General features: G+C 44.4%; 1 protein-coding gene across 1 annotated transcript in view; it reads left to right on the forward strand.

The window, feature by feature from the left end:
- ABHD2 (abhydrolase domain containing 2) overlaps positions 1-15447 on the forward strand; it is a 101844-nt gene that overhangs the window by 7520 nt on the left and 78877 nt on the right. The window contains exon 2 of the mRNA XM_012643773.1: positions 15070-15169. The gene's annotated coding sequence lies outside the window, so the exon portion shown is untranslated. The remainder of the gene's footprint in view (positions 1-15069; positions 15170-15447) is intronic.

The following is a 15447-nucleotide window of genomic DNA, read 5'->3' on the forward strand; positions in this document are numbered from 1 at the left end:
CTCCCCATTTGTGTGTGAATTTCTGATGAGTCGGAGCCAGGTAAACCCCACTATAGAGAGAAACACAGAGATGGACGTAGCGCAGAAAAGACGTGATAGCATCAAGCGAAGTCAAATGACTTGACATTGTTGTCAGACATTTCGGGTCTGAAAAATGGTATCAGTCTCCTGACCTTAATGTAGTTCATCTGAATTTTACTGCCTGAGTAATTTTATTTGTGTTTATTTGTAAATTTATTTTGGTTTCCATAAGTATTATATAAAAGTGCTAAAGGGAGTTTATGCCAAGTTTTATGTTTGTACATTTAAAAGAATATTAAATAATAATGGGATAAAAGTAATTCAATTTAAATTTGAGAGCCAAATACAAAATAATTTAATTAGGGGGATCTGGCAGGACTAGTTTTTCCCCTAAGAGGGGCCCATTTGGCTCCTGAGTTTGAAAGACCCCTTTGCAAGAATCTAAGCTCTGTGAGGCAGACAGAGGTTTCCAGTCATATTTGTGTCATGCCCAGCTCCTTTCCGTGTGTTGAACATTTTAGAAATAGTAGTTGAGTTGAAGAGTTAGTTGACATCATTGGTTTTCTGCCTTGAGGTCCTATTTGTTCAACCCTGGTGATCTGGAGAACTTGGGGAACACTCCCAAGGAGAGCAACAAAAACTATGTATAGGTTTGGGAAAGACACTTCACAGAGGAGCAGTGTGCATTGTCACACTCATTTGTATGGGCAACCAACGCTTATTGTCCACACTAGTGAAAGGGAGCCCTCCGAAAGTAATTTCTCTGGTTCTTGTAGTTTGTTTATTTTGGGGGCGAGTGATGAAGTTTGCTTATTGATGGCTGCATGACCTAAACACTTGCCAGAATTGCTCCAGCTGCCAGCAGCCTGGAGCTTATTTCCCACAGGTGGCTCACCTGCTCAGGGACAGTGGGGGCTTGACTGCAGCTGAAAGTCAGTGGTGCGCTTGGACCGCAGTGACTACCGAGACTATTTGTCGCGTTGCTGAATAGCTTTTCATTTGTTAGTTTTTCATTATGGGAATTTTAAGATCCCAGGTTTGCATAGTGAACCCCGCCATGCCCCACACATCCATCACCAGCTTTACAACAATCAACTCATAACCCTCACGTGTCCTCTGTCCTGCTAGCCGCTTCCTCAGCCTGCATTAATTTTGAAGTGGTGCCAAACATTATATAGTTGCATCTATAAATACTTCTGTGATACCTCTTAAAGAGCCATTGAACATCCATTATTACTCTTTGAAAATTTAGCAATTATTCTTTAATATCAGCAAATATACAGTCGTTGTTCAATTTTCCAATTGTTTAAAAATGTCATAAGTATTTGTCTTCTTAAGTTTAATTTTTCTGAATCAGGATTCAAACAAGGATCACACACTGTGATTGGTTGTTTTACCGTCTATGTCACTTTTAACTACAGGCCCCTTCCTTTTCTTTTCTTCTTTTCTGGGCAATTTGTTGGAGAAACTGGGCAGTTTGTCCAGTAGAGATGTTTATTTACTTTTGAACAGGTAACACATTCATGTGGTATAACATTTAAAAGGTACAATGGCAGTAAAGAGTGAAAAACCTTCCTCTCAAGAAGCAATGAATATTACTAGTATCTTGTGTATTTTTAAGAGATATTTTATGCATATCCCAGAAAATGTTTTGTGCGTCTATATCCTTTTTCCATTTTATGTAACTAGTAGATTGTGCATGTTGTTCTGCTCCTTGCTTTATTCACTCAACGTGGAATGATGCATTTCAGCATGTATTGTTTGGCATCCTATTAACTTTTCTCATGTATCCAATTATATCATTACTGCTTCCTGAAAATTGAAGAAAACACAATATTCCTAGAATCGTGTGATTGCACTGGAGTCTGCAGAGCTGGGAAATGTTTACTTTTTAAATTTGTTTAGGGAGCATTTATTCGGCCCTTTCTCTGCTGGACGCCGCTCCAGGCCTCTGCCCTAAGCATCTTCCCTGGTGCCTGGACACCCTGTACCCCGCCATCAGCCTAGAGGAGGCTTTCAGCAAATGCTTGCTGAGTCTCCAGCCCCTCGCAGCTCCCCTGTATGACCTGAACTGTATCCACACTGTAGACTTTAGCTTCTCAGGCTCCAAATACCTTGGCTGCAGTTCCCCCCCCATTCTGATAATGTAAATACAGTGCTCATTCGTTCTTGTCAATGACATTGACAAATGCACCCTTCTAAATAGTGGGATGATAGAAAGTGCCAAGTGGATTATAGCCCAGGATATTTTCCCAATTCAGAAAACAGAGTCCCTTTCCCTCGGTCTATCATTAATGTCACCCATCAGTCTATTCATTGATTCTACATAGAATGCTGGACGTTGCACTGAAATTGCAAGAGAAATCGTGACTTTGCCACCAACAAGCTTGTAAGAAGAATGCAAATTTCTTGAAGTCTCTCTTTGGATGGGAAGAGGCCTTTACAGAGCATCCTCCGTGGGGCTGAAGTGGTCGGAATCCCTCCAGCTCTGTGAGGGGCCTCTCAGATGCACGGGTGCCTCGTTTCTCTGTGTTCCTAGAGCCTTACCCAGGGCCTGGCGCAGGGAGCGCCCTGGGCCTCAGTTTCCTTGTTCGCATTAATAAGTCACATAGCTGTTGTGAGTACCGAATGAGGTAATGTCTGAGCACATACTTTGTAAGTAGTAAATTATGTACTTGGTCTCCACTGTCAGCACAAGTGCATTTTGTGACACGTTTGAGGGGTAAATGAGGTAATGTATTAAAAATCACGAACACTTGATAAACTGTGGAACTACACTAATAGAAAATTTATTTATCATCTAGTTTTGTTCCTTCATTTACAGATGTAGTAATTTAAAGATAATGGCGTCAGAGCCAAAGAGCAATACTAGATCCTAGGATAAGAGGCTTTGATCCCTAATGTGTGGTTCACAGATTGAATATTTTGTCTGAGTAGCTGGTAGAGAAGCGAACGGTCTGGAATGGAGGAGGGAACGTGTGTGTGTGAAATCCAGACATTACCTGTAGAAGATGCTTAAGTTGGGTTGATAGTGACTGTTCACGGACAAGTCAGAGACCAGACAAACCAGACTTGAGGACCTGGACGTTTGGCTTTGGACTGGGGTTCTCTAGCCTTGGTGGATGGATGAAGTGAATCCCTCCTTGGCCTTCTCTGGTGAGCATGTCACTGCCAAGTTCACACTGTGTTTGTGTCACTAATTTTTATTATAATAGCAGGATGCTCTGGTGTAGGGTGCATGACGTACACTATCTCGTTTATGCCTCACAATGACTCTTCAAGGAAGGCCTTAATACCCCCATTTAATGCGTAAGGAGACTGGGTGCCACGAGGTTAAGAAACTTGCCCAAAGTCACACAACAGTAAGTTGTATAGCTGCAACTCAGGCCAAATCTGCCTGTCCCCAAAACCTGCAAGTAGCCTCTCTACCCAGCCATTAGTGCACGCCAACATAAAGCATCTCAGTGAATCAGAAATCTTTGTAATACCAGTTGTTCTGACCTATTTCCACAAACTTGTTTTCAAAGTACTGCAGATATTTGAGGAAGGATTTTTCCATTTTCCTTAGTGTTAAAAAGGAACCTTATTTTATCATATAATTCTGCCGACCCCTTAATCAAGGTTAACCTAGGATTCATTGCATTCAAATTTGTATTTTGGGGACCACATAAGCTCGCGTCAGTTGGAAAACACCGTACACAATTTTGTTGCATTGGATGTGTTGGAGGAGTAGCAGAAATCATGCATCTTCTAATGGTCTTTCAGTAGATTCATCTGAATACCAGCAATCAGTGGGTGGATTTCCTTCTATCCTCTCTTTGGGGGCCTTTCCTTCTGTGAAAACAGGCTACCTAGAACAGCCTGATTTCACTTTGAATTATCTTTGTTTATTTGTGAGACAGCAGTTTCTGGAGTAGATTTGTAACTCTTCGAGCCTAGTAAAATGCTCTTTAGACAAATGGGGAAAGGGTAAAAGAAATAAGGCGTGGCACAGACCACCCTCTGAGCGATGCAAAGTGGAAACTTTCACTTTGGATGGATAGTTATTTGCCTGAACTTTGGGATGTTCTTCAAATATCCACAAACTGCTGACAGCCCAGGTCACACTGAGCTTTCTCTCTTTATGCCCAGAGGTGCGGCACTTACTCATAAAGGCCTTACCTTTCCGCCTCATGTAATAATCTGATAAGAAACTTCTGTTCAGAGGATCACAATGGTGATGCTTTAGGCTAATAATTTTCCCACAGACTCAGTCAATCAGTAAATATTTACAGAGTGTCCATTACATGCTCAGTACCTTAAATTCAAATTTGTGTAGAATCGAAACATGATAATTGAATTAGAAGTACATAGAGCAGAATCCCCAACAGAAATTAAAGAGGCCGAGCTAGTACTTTGGGGGGGGGGCATGTGGGAAGATCTCTTGAGATCAGGAGTTTGAGAGCAGCCTGAGCAAGAGTGAGACCGCTGTCTCTACCAAAAATAGAAAATTTAGCTGGGCGTGGTGGCGCAGGCCTGTGGCCCCAGATGCTCGGGAGGCTGAAGCAAGAGGATCACATGAGCCCAGGAGTTTGAGGCTACAGTGAGCTATATATGATGTGCCACTGCACTCTAGCCAAGGCAACAGAGTGAGACTCTGTCTCAAAAGAAAGAAAGAAAAAAGAAATTAAAGAGTTATGAATCATCATTTTTATGTAGAGATGAGACTAGAAAATGTTCTAGTTATGAAAGAGTGCTTACAAAATGTGTAGGTAGGAAATGGTATGATTTTTAGGGCCTGGAGGGGATGGGCCCCAATGAAGATTTTTGTTTAGATCGGCGGGTTGCACAAAACTACTTGGATGCTATCGAGGGCTTGCAGGGTGCTCCAGTGGCGAATGACGATGCTTTTCCAACGTAGCCGTGAGTCAGGTTTCACATAGCCAAGTGAATGCTTCTCCCACCTACGTCCTCACATCAGTCCCTCATGAACAGCACAGTGTGCACGGCTAAGGCCCACGGCCACGGCAGCACATGTGTGGCACCGTCTTCCTGCTGACATCTGGAATTCGCCTTGTAAGTGAAGTGCTGAAGCTTTGTTCCTCAGTGACTCACTGCCACTCCTCCCAAACCATCCCCCATCCTGTCTGCTGGTTCCTGACTGCCCAGCATTCTCGGGCCCTGGCTCATCTGTGAGCCCAGTGGGTGTCTGCATCCAGCCGTCCTTCTCACCTCCTTTTCTGTGGCATCTCTTCCTGTGATTCCCCAACTGTGAGTTCCCCTCCTTCCTCTTTCTGCCTCCTTTGTTTGAATTCCTCTCGCATTTATAGTTGGTACTTCAGAGTTTAGTATGTAATTACATATGGATTTGCATATATCCTCTTCATTTGTAAACAAAGAGGCCAGAACCCACTGAAAAAATGTCAGTACCACTGGGGTAATGTTTTGCAAACTACACCCTCCTTCTGACATTCCACTCCACTCCCTGCGGGTACCAAAGGCACCAGCTTCAGTCTAACCTCTGTGGGGGCTATGAAAGAAGTATAATGCATGGCATCCATGAAATAATGAGCCACAGTGGCAGGGCTGGCTTGTTCAGCACCAGATACGGTGACTATCTCACAACACGCTTTTATTTTTAGCCCAAGGGCCTGAGCGCAAATCAGTCCTCCATATTTATCTGCATTTAGCTGGTAGCATTGGTATTCTAAGACTTGGTCACGATGGAATCCATGTGACCTCCAAGCCTGCTGCTCTAAACTGGCAGGAGATCCTGTTTCTACCCACAGCATCCGAGGTATTTATAAAACAGAAATAAGTATGCCTTAAAATCTTGTGCACACTGTATACTATTGCCCCTAGAACCTTCTCCTGGTCTTGGAAGGGCAAGGAGTCCAGAGCTGTCCCTGCTGTCTAGCCCAGTGTTACAGGGCCAGTTGGCTGAGTCCTGAGGGGAGCTATTGCTCCCAGCTGGCAGGGTTTATCAGGAGAGAGCCACAGAGTGGGATAGACAGAGCAAGTGAGCGGGCAGAGTAGTAAATCTCTCCTTTGGGGAAGCTGAGGGGATTGGCCTGTTGTTCAGGTTCTCACAGATCTACTTGCTGCCTGCCATGGGGAAATGCAAGGTTGTCAGAGTTAGAACGGGCCGCACGTGTTAATGCGCTCATTACAGGCCGGGAGTGTGTTGGCCAAGTACTCATACTATGCTCTGGTCTGGCACTGGGGGCCTTGGGAAACCGGAACGCTCAGGAATGGGGGGACTCCCAGCGATTTTTATTCTCTCATTAACTGAGAGTAGCTGTAAGTCCTTTTATGTTGCAGCTCCGGGTGAAACTGTCTTCGCCTGCCTGAGCGAGTTCCATGGGGTCAGTGGTTCTGCACTCAAGGGCTGTGCCACCCCACCCCAGCTCCGTTTCCTCCCCCGGGAGCTTATTCGCAGACACAGAAGAGTAGGTGGCATCTGTACCATGCCCAGGACATGCCCTGGAAGTTTCTTTGATACAATAAATCTGGAGATGCTGTTCTCATCAGTGGTACCCCTCTCTTAAAAATTCAAGTAAACTGGCCTGGTGCGGTGGCTCACGCCTGTAATCCTAGCACTCTGGGAGGCCGAGGCGGGCGGATTGTTTGAGCTCAGGAGTTCGAAACCAGCCTGAGCAAGAGCGAGACCCCGTCTCTACTAAAAATTAGAAAGAAATTAATTGGACAGCTAGAAGTATATAGAAAAAATTAGCCACGCATGGTGGCGCATGCCTGCAGTCCCAGCTACTCGGGAGGCTGAGGCAGTAGGATCTCTTGAGCCCAGGAGTGTGAGGTTGCTGTGAGCTAGGCTGACGCCACGGCACTCACTCTAGCCCGGGCAACAGAGTGAGACTCTGTCTCAAAAAAAAAAAAAAAATTCAAGTAAACTAGGCACTTGAGTTTGTTGGGTTCTGGTAAACTGAGATTTAGCTTTTGGTATTTATAGAATTTAATTACAGTATAAGTTTTTTTCTTTAATATTAATACAAAGCTTAGGGCAATCAAATCTCATTGTTTAAGGTGCTTGTTCTCTTAGAAAATGGAGAATCTCCACAGAGGAAACACTTAGGTTATGATTTTTTTGTTTGTTTTCAGGTATGGACTGAATGGTTTCTCAGTGGTAAAGAAAACAGTTTTGCCTGTGATTTTACTAAGCGCTTTCCCATTCGTTGTCTTGTAGAAAGCACTACTCTTTCTACAAGGTTCTAGGGTTATTTGCGAATGGGAAGATCCCTTTGGTATCTTAGTAGGGGCATGTAAAAGTGCTCAGTTAGCTGTACATGTTGCCCTGTGACTCAGTCTCCAGATATTTTTAGTTTGGTGACTTTCTTTTGTGGAAACTTGTGGGTCAGTAGCCATTCCTGACATTTAAGTGTAAGGTCCACATTTTCCTGCCTTGAGTAACTTTCCTCTTCCTGGGAACTTGTAGGCCATTTTCTGAAATTCCAGCAGGTTAAGTGTGTGACCTTATGACTTTGTGGAAGAATGTGGTTAAATAAAACTGTTACCATGTGAGTTTGCACAAAAGGGCAATTTCAAGGTCCTAATCTTGAACGCAACTGAGGACAATGTTACCATAAACTTATTTAATTATCTGTGAATTCCTCCACTTCCGCTTTACCAAATTGTGTGTGACTCCCTTCACCTTGTAGGACCTGGTTTGTAAGAGACGGACTAGATCACGAAGAGGCTTTCTCCTGCCTTGTTGCTTCCATTCTCCCTGCCTCCAGCCACGTCCCAGGTGTGGTGACCTGCTCCTCACCTTCCAGGGTGGCCCCCTGGCTCACAGCGCTGAACAAAAGCATCTAGGTACTCAGTGATTCCTGTTCAAAAACAAATGTTTCTCGGCATCTCTTGAAAACAGGACTGGCCCTGTCGTTGCTGGGGCTTTCCGTCACTTCCAGCACGCGGTGGTGGTGGGAGAGGTGTCTGTCAAAACCTGGAGTACTTGAGCACCCCTAAGACTGCATCCCACACAGCTCTCTGTGGGAGAAGGACACACGGGCCTAGACCAACATGGACGTGCTCAGCAGCAGTTGTGTGGCGGCTGGCAGGGTGCTCACTCACCCAGGCACGTTAAACCTCACTGACAGTGAGAACAGGTCCAAGTCGGCAGGGCTGTGCAGTCCCAAAGCCCTGTGACAGTGCCTCTGAGGCTGTCCCATCCCCATGGCAGCAGCTGACTCAGAGGGCACAAAGACACATCTCATGGGTGTGGCTGGGCCTTCTTCTGGCCATCTTCTTCTGGACTTGTTCTTGCCCCTGCAGAATGGCATGATTTTTTCTGTGGCACCTCTGTCTTCTTTAGTTAAAAGACAGATAAAGGGGGAGAAGCTGGCCCTTTTCTCCTTACTTCCTCCCCAGAGGTGTCGTGTTGCCTCCATTTAGGGCTGACCACTTTTCTCTACATTACACCAAAAAGGCAGAAAGTTGGGCTGAGGTGGGATGGAAATGGACCGTGTTTTTGTGACAATGTGCTGTGGCCTTCCTCTGTCCTTCTCTTGACACCCTCATGGGGTAGTTTTGAGGGACGAAGCCTGCCAAAGGCTTACCGTGCTGGCTGAGGGCTTTACTACAGCGAATTGAGGTTTGCTAGGAGCCAGGCCAGGCAAGAGGGGACGTACCTGCAGGGAGGGGGTCCAGGTGAGGGGCAGCCTCCCATGGGAAGGAGAGAGCATGGCGTGTGTGTCAGGAGAAGGGGGTTCCAGCTGTGCACTGCCAAGGACCCATTTTAGCGCAGAAACAAAAACAACACATCCTGGAACTATTTATGGGACATGATGATCACCACTTACTGTCCAGTGATTTATTAAGTGTAACATGGTTCCATTTTAGAAGAATCAAGAAGAGTACATCCTGGGATTCATTTGAAACTCGTCGGAGGCGGCTCCAGCAGTCAGTCAGCTAGTGATGTCATTGCTGAGAGCCCTCCGTGTCGGTTAGGAAAGAGTAGGTTTTATGGTGATTTCTGTCTGATTAGATGGCTTACCGAGGCTAAATGGGAGACTTTAGCAGTGGTGGTGGTAATAGCTAATATAGTGGGGCACTTATTGTATGCCAGGCATTGTTCTTAGATACTCTCTCTGTGTTAATGTGTTCAGATAATACATAATATGTAACATGCTACACATGGTGGCCAGAGGGATTAAGGAACTTGCCCAAGAACAAACACTGTAGCTGGATTTTACACTGGCCATCATCTCACTGCAGGACTGGAACCTCAACAGAAGCCACACCTTCAACCAGATTGGAATTGGAACAGAGAGATCCTTAAGGGGTTTGGTTTGGGTTTTTTTGAGAGGTGTTTGCCTTGGAACCCACATAAGTATGGAAGCTTGTTATGTTAGGTCCTTTTGGGTTGTAAGGAAGAGAGAGACCCCCACAGATGTCTCCAGCTCTGGGCTTCCTCACTTTGCTATAACTATCAGGAAACGAAAAGATGGTTCTGACAGCTGGATCATGGAGGCAAAAAAGCCAAACCAATGAATGTTTGTTTGCAGAATACAGTTTGTATTGTACTAACAAGTAGTCTGTGGATGTTCATGTCAGATAGCTGATCTTGACCTGAACTGATTGGAGCTTGGCCGAGTAACAAGGGGTCTTTCAAAAGGTCCGTCAGCCTCTAAAGGAAAGGAGTGTGGAACCACTGAGTCATGAGAGGTAATCTGGGCATATTCTCTCAGTTCTGGAAGCTAGAAGTTTGAAATCCTGGGGCAGCAAGATTGGTTCCGCTTCTGGGCTTTTAGGAAAAGTCTGTTCCACACCTGTCTCCCAGCTTCTGGTGTTGCTGGCCGTCCTTGGCGTTCCCTGGCTGTGGACACGTCACTCCAGTCTCTGCTTCCATCTTCACATGGCCCTCTCCCCTGTGTGTCTGTGTCTCAGTGTCCACGTTTCCCTCTTCTTACAGGGACACCTTGGGCTTATGGTGTTAGCACCTCCTCTAACCAGTATGACCCCATCTTAACTTGATTATATCTGCAAAGACCTGATTTCCAAAAAACCTCACATTCACAGGTTCCAAGTAGACATAAATTTTTTGGGTAGGGGGGGACATTATTCAACTCACTAACACCGATAATGGGTTTTCTGTGTTTGAAGTCTCTGCTCAGTTTGTTCTTTCTTCACTGTAAGTTTTGTATTGTCAGTGAATATTGATATTCCAAGGCTGCCCATGCAGGTGGAATAGATATGATGAAATTATTGGCATAAATGGCACAGCTGAAAATATATAATATTTAATTTATTTAAAGAAAGAACAAAGGCCATGAGAGTCGTTAGTTCTCATGAATTTTACTGTATAACAGTCTATGAAGTAGGCTGGAAAACAGGGGCCATTTTTTGTTACAAAGTACAGTGACGGTTTTTTCCTGTGCTCTTTGGCCAAGAGCTCCAATTCTATCCCTAGAATCTCAGACATTTTCAGCTGAAAGAGACCTTTGGTATCATCTACTTCTAATCTAACCCTCTCATGTTACAGGTGGGGTCTTTAGGGTCCAAAAAGTTAAGTGACTTGTTCAAGGTCACCAGCTAGGAAGGGGCACAGCAGACACTGGGACCCAGGTCTCAGAGCCCCGGGACTGGAGCTTCTCCCAGCACGGTGGCCTGTTTCTCTCTGCGTCTGTGCCTCCATCTTCAAATAACCCTCTCAGCCAGGGGAGAGCAGTGAGTCATGGGGGGCATAGCCCAGGCCTTCACCACTGGTGGAAATACCAGTCAAGCATGTCTTAGCCAGGGACAATGCTGGAGTTCCTTTAATGACGAGATATGGGGCATCTAGCAGCACTTTGGGTTCCTTTGTTAGTGTAGAGACCATAAATGGAATTCTGACTACATTAAATCCCAGTCATAAAATGGCGGGGGGGTGTGGGGCCCACCGGCCGAGGAAAGATTGCCAGGTACCTAGGAAGCCCAGCCCATCCTGGAGGTGGAGCCGAGGTGGGGCTGGGCATGGGGAGAGCTTCCTCTTCCTCTTCCATATACCCAGCCCGCCTGCCTTTCTGTGTCACTTCTTTTCCCTGTCTGGGTTGCCTGATGTTCATTTTAGCTGGATCTGACCTGCCTAGAAAAAGGGGGAGGGACACATGAAATAATATAATGAAATCTAAGTTTGCTATGTCTAGAACAAGTTCAGAATATTAATATTTAGTGGCAGGTCAGACTTGGAAAGAAAGAATACCATAAAATAAAATGTAGCGAGATTAGTTAAAATGAATGTGAAGAGTTTTTGTTTTAAAATTGCCTGTTAATTCCTGGTTTAATACTTAGATATATATGCACTGTGCACACACACACTCACTCATACTTACACACGCTTCTAAATCCTATACAGTCATCCCTCTGTATCCATGGGGGACTGGTTCCAGGACCCCTGAGGGTACCAAAATCCAAGGATGCTCAAGTCCCTGATATAAAATGGTATAGTGTTTGCATATAATCTGTGCACATCCTCCTGTATACTTTAAATCATCTCTAGATTACTTATAATACATAATAAAATGTAAATGCTACATAACTAGTTGTTATATTGCTTTTATTTTAAAATTTTGTTATTTTTTTATTGTTATTTTTTTTCAAATATTTTCCATCCGAGGTTGGTTGACCCTGCAGATAAGGAAGGCCAACTATACTTCATTCACTAAGGCCAGGTTCTAGATCTAGCTGCTCCATAGTCCTTCCCTGGTTAATTCTTTCCTGGACTAATTATTTTTGTCTTTGAGTTTCTAAAGTACATGTAGTCTTAACATAAACTTCTTTTCTCCCCAGTTAAAATGAGAATTCTACTTAACTGCTGCCTGCAAAATGCTGGGCACACAAGAGGCTGTCAGGTCCTTAATCCTGTTGAAACTCAAGAGTGGCGTCCCTAGGGTGTGCAGGAGGACTGCCCTGCTCCTCAGGACATCAGGCTGGAGCCTTGGATCAAGGCTGCATGTTAGGACCACAGTAATTATAAATCTCTCATAGAATTGCCTTCCCTGAGTTGAATTGAATTTTAAAACCTTGGCATTTTTCAAGGGTTGAGGAAATTAATTCTCTACTGCATTTGCTATTAAAAAAAAGTTGTGGGAGGACATTGTCTATCACATCACTCAAGGCCCCTTACGTAAAGTCCTGCATTTTTTTAATAATTTTGTGGCAAAAAAAGCCCTGTTTCTGCTGAGTATCTGTCATGCTTCTGGAAATAAGAGTATAATATATGTTAGCTTTCTTTCCATTTTAGAGAACCATAGGTCTGACGGGGTTTTCCTTTTCCCCCTGACGGTCAGAAAGCTCAAAGACATGCGAAGCTTAATCACATACATAATTGTTATGTATGTTGACATATGTATTTTCCTTGTCCAGGGTTTAAAAGTTTCTTCTTAGATTTTCATAGTTGCTATTTTAAAGCTTTTTTTCTAATGACAAAAATATTTATAGTTATTATGAATTTTGGAAAATAGAAAAAAAAGTGAAATTGCCAATGCTCTATAACCCAGCAATTTTAGCATCCACAGAGATTTGAGTATATAATATTTCCTCCTGTTTCATTAGAAATTGCAGAGTAAAAGAGTCTAGAAGTCACAGTGGCTTCATCTGTTTATTCTCTCATGTAAAAGAAATCCTGAGGCAGGCAGTCTAGGTCTGATCTAATGGCTCCACGAAGCTGTCAGGGACTCAGACTTCTGTCTTTCTACTCTGCTGTCCTCTTAGTGGGGCTCTCAGCGTGACCTCAAGGTCACTTCATGGCCCAAGTTGGCTGTTGGAGGTGCAACCATATTGTCTGCATTCCAGGGATGCAGGAAGGGAAAAGGGCAGAGGAAGGGTTAACTTCCTGCCTTTTAAGGAGCCTTCCCAGAAATCAGACCAGCCCCTCCAGAATCAAGTCACATGGAGTCACATAGCTGCAAGGGAGGCTGGGGTATGAACTATTTTTCAGCTCAGCAAATTTCCCAAGTTTCTGTTAGTGAAGATGAAGGGGAAACTTACTATTGGGAGGCAAGCAGCAGTCTGCCACGTTTCCGAGTCTTCCTCCATGTGTACGTATTCAGTAAGGCAGTTTCACTGAAGCCATCTCAAATAGTTTGTGGAAAGAGTTAAAGAATAAATAAATATCAATAAATCAAAGGTACTATATCTTGGTACCCTATGAGCTTTGCCACTCTGCCTTTCCATACTTTTTTCTATGCATTTATCATTTATACACATACCAATAACATATTTTTTGAATATTCACTCAATACAGACTTATCCAGGGCTAGAAGGGACCTTAGATAGTTTTCTGCAAAGGTTGCATGTACAGATGCTTACTGGGATCATTCACGTACCGTAAATGATTGAACTGGGCCAGGGTCAGTGTTGAGCACAGTAATAGGGAGTGGTGGAGACTGTGGCAACCCGGAGAGAGCATGCTCTGTCTAAAGGAGGCGGCCGCTGCTCAGCTCCATTCATTCTTGCCATGTGAGAATGCTGGCTCTGTGTTGCAAATCTTTTGATTTTATTTTCAAGAGAAACCAGAAATCTAGCTTTTTATCTGAAATCTCCTGGTGTTTATAACTAATAAATTCAATTTTTTTAAATGCCAGCTAAATGCAGCGCTGACCCAGGGCTGCCAGTTTAGGATCTTTGATGTGGTCCACGCCCTGTTTTTCATTTGGCAGCCAAGCCTGGCGAGGCCAAGTGGCCTGTGATGTAGCCGGAGACTTTGCTCTCCGGGCCCCTCCTCACCACAGCCTGGTCCACTGTGACTAATTTGTCCCAGAATATGAAAAGATTATAAGAATTTGAAGTGGGCAAGACTACCCTGAAGGTTAATAGATTCTGTCCTTCAACTGGCTTTTCTTCTTAAGTCGTTTTGGCGTGGTAGAATCAGAGCAAACCTGGGCCGAATCCCAGCTCTGCTGTTTGCAGCTGGGTGACTCGGGCAAGCCCTGGTGTCTTGCGCGTCTTTCCTGCACCGTCCGTGTTCTCACTCACTTGCTCCTCTCTCTCTGCTCTTCTGCCTTCAAGCAGCACAGTATGGTGCTTAAGAGGAAGGTCTCTGCAGCCAGATACAAATCCTGGCTTTTCTACCTACCAGCTGTGTGACCTTGGGGAAGTTATGCCTCAGTTTCCTCCTCTGTAAAATGGGGTAGTAATAGCATCTACCTCCCAGGGTGTGGGAAGGATTAAATGAGTTAGCGCATGTCAGAGCTCGGCACATACACAGTGCTGCATAAACATTGGCTATTTCCCCCGTGTTCTCTTTTTTGATTCTTCCGCTGCTTTGGAAGCCATGGATCTTTTAGCAGGTTCTCACAGTAGGCTCGGCTCTCGTCCCTGGTCTCGCAGTGAGCACTTCTAGTTCCTGGTGCCCCTAAGCAGCCGGCCTCTGGTCCTCAGTCTGGACCGAGACCTGGCAGGCGATGCAACCCCCCACCCATTGCTTTGGGCCCTGTTCTGTTTCTGGTTTCTTGGTTTTTGTTTGTTTGTGTGTGTGTGCGTGTTTTTTTGTTTTTGAGACAGAGTCTTGCTGTGTTGCCCAGGCTGATCTTGAACTCCTGGGCTCAAGCAATCTTCTCCCTCAACCTTCCAAGTAGCTGAGACTACAGGCATGAGCCACCATGCCTGGTTTAGTACCTTGGTTTCGATATCATCTGTGCCCTTTACTTAGCTCATTTTTTTTGCTGTAATTGCTGTGTGTTTGGAAGAGAATGAATGAGTCAACTGGCTGGACTGTCTTGATGCAGAGCTTTGCTAGGTTATTTCATTGGTCACATGGAGATGATACCTGTCCTGTTAGGCATTTCTGAGTATTAGTTGTGGGATACAGGGTAAAAGCAGTGAGTTTGCTCCAGCCAGAATTATGAACGCAGCAGAGAACCTGTCCTGGAAACCAGAGAGAGCCTGTCAGTCTTGGTGGATTCACGCAGGCTCCCACAGCAGACTTGTTAAAATGGCCAAATGTCCAAGAGTGTGGCATACGTGTTAATTAAAGAAATTGTCTTTTTCCCTAAAGATTTTAAGACTTTGCTATGTTTCAATTAAACTGCTTCTTTCTCATTCTTTAAAACATCACTATTCAATTCTTTTCAGCTTTTAGGTTAATTTGAATAAGAGATCTGACCAGCCCAGCCCACCTGTACAACTCTTCAAGGAAAGTTCACATTTGCAGTGAGAAGAATAAGTGATATAGGTATGTATTGCTAAGACTGATTTTTGCTTCTCCTCTCTGCCTCCCCTTATGTAGGAAACAATGAATAGAAGTGGGAAGGGAAGGACCTGTTTATTTTATTTTTTCAGTTCATTAAGTCTACTCTAGGCCAACAGGGAAACTTGTAAAAACCACTTACTTCGTTGCGCTGTTGTCTTTCCAACAAAGGTGACAAGGTAGAACTTCTATTTAAGTTCCATGTTACCAGCCTATAGTCAGAGAAATTTTGGAATTTCTGATGGATTTGGTTTTGGCCCTCT

This window comes from Propithecus coquereli, unplaced genomic scaffold (assembly GCF_000956105.1).
Source record: "Propithecus coquereli isolate 6110/MARCELLA unplaced genomic scaffold, Pcoq_1.0 Scaffold20, whole genome shotgun sequence".
NCBI lineage: Eukaryota > Metazoa > Chordata > Mammalia > Primates > Indriidae > Propithecus > Propithecus coquereli.